Source organism: Perkinsus marinus, assembly GCF_000006405.1.
Source record: "Perkinsus marinus ATCC 50983 genomic scaffold scf_1104296977016, whole genome shotgun sequence".
Taxonomy (NCBI): domain Eukaryota; phylum Perkinsozoa; order Perkinsida; family Perkinsidae; genus Perkinsus; species Perkinsus marinus.
Genome location: NW_003200310.1, coordinates 1 through 1,016, shown reverse-complemented (window position 1 = coordinate 1,016; position 1,016 = coordinate 1). Strand labels below are relative to the sequence as shown.

Here is a 1,016-nt window from a genome sequence, read left to right as displayed (position 1 = left end):
ATCGATTTATGTACTTATTCTGTGTGCCACTTTAGCTTAGTGGCAGAGCGTCTGCTTTGTAAGCAGAAGGTCGTCAGTTCAATCCTGGCAAGTGGCTTATAGCACCATAAATTTTTGGTCTGGTACGAGAACCAGGAGCAGGATGGTCCATTCTGTGAACGGGACAGGAAAATTATTGATTCATATACTTAATCTGTGCGCCACTTTAGCTTAGTGGCAGAGCGTCTGCTTGGTAAGCAGTAGGTCGTCAGTTCGATCTTGGCAAGTGGCTTATAACACCATAAATATCTGGTCTGGTACGAGAAGCAGGAGCAGGTTTGCTCACTCCGCAAAGGATACAGGAAGATTAATAATTTATGTATTCATTCTATGTGCCACTTTAGCATAGTGGCAGAGCGTCTGCTTTGTAAGCAGAAGGTCGTCAGTTCGATCTTGGCAAGTGGCTTATAACACCATAAATATCTGGTCTGGTACGAGAAGCAGGAGCAGGTTTGCTCACTCCGCAAAGGATACAGAAAGATTATAGATTTATGTATTTAATCTGAGCGCCACTTTAGCTTAGTGGTAGAGCGTCTGCTTCGTAAGCAGAAGGTCGTCAGTTCAATCCTGGCAAGTGGCTTATAACACCATAAATATCTGGTCTGGTACGAGAAGCAGGAGCAGGTTTGCTCACTCCGCAAAGGATACAGAAAGATTATCGATTTATGAACTTATTCTGCAAGCCACTTTAGCTTAGTGGCAGAGCGTCTGCTTTGTAAGCAGAAGGTCGTCAGTTCAATCCTGGCAAGTGGCTTAGAGCAGCATTAGGCTCTAGTCGGGTATGAGGAGCAGGAGCAGGTTTGCTCACTCCGCAAAGGATACAGGAAGATTATTGATTTATGCAGTTATGTTGTGTGCCACTTTAGCTTAGTGGCAGAGCGTCTGCTTGGTAAGCAGTAGGTCGTCAGTTCGATCTTGGCAAGTGGCTTATAACACCATAAATATCTGGTCTGGTACGAGAAGCAGGAGCAGGTTGC

General features: G+C 45.0%; 6 non-coding genes across 6 annotated transcripts; all 6 read left to right on the top strand.

Moving 5' to 3' along the window:
- Positions 1-25: 25 nt before the first annotated feature.
- Positions 26-97, top strand: Pmar_PMAR026853. Its single transcript has one exon. It is a non-coding gene; the product is annotated as a tRNA-Thr (tRNA).
- A 102-nt stretch (positions 98-199) lies between these two features.
- Positions 200-271, top strand: Pmar_PMAR026852. Its single transcript has one exon. It is a non-coding gene; the product is annotated as a tRNA-Thr (tRNA).
- Positions 272-373: 102 nt separating this feature from the next.
- On the top strand, positions 374-445 carry Pmar_PMAR026851. The gene has a single exon. It is a non-coding gene; the product is annotated as a tRNA-Thr (tRNA).
- Positions 446-547: 102 nt separating this feature from the next.
- On the top strand, positions 548-619 carry Pmar_PMAR026850. Its single transcript has one exon. It is a non-coding gene; the product is annotated as a tRNA-Thr (tRNA).
- A 102-nt stretch (positions 620-721) lies between these two features.
- Positions 722-793, top strand: Pmar_PMAR026849. Its single transcript has one exon. It is a non-coding gene; the product is annotated as a tRNA-Thr (tRNA).
- Positions 794-895: 102 nt separating this feature from the next.
- Positions 896-967, top strand: Pmar_PMAR026848. Its single transcript has one exon. It is a non-coding gene; the product is annotated as a tRNA-Thr (tRNA).
- The last annotated feature ends 49 nt before the right edge of the window (positions 968-1,016 follow it).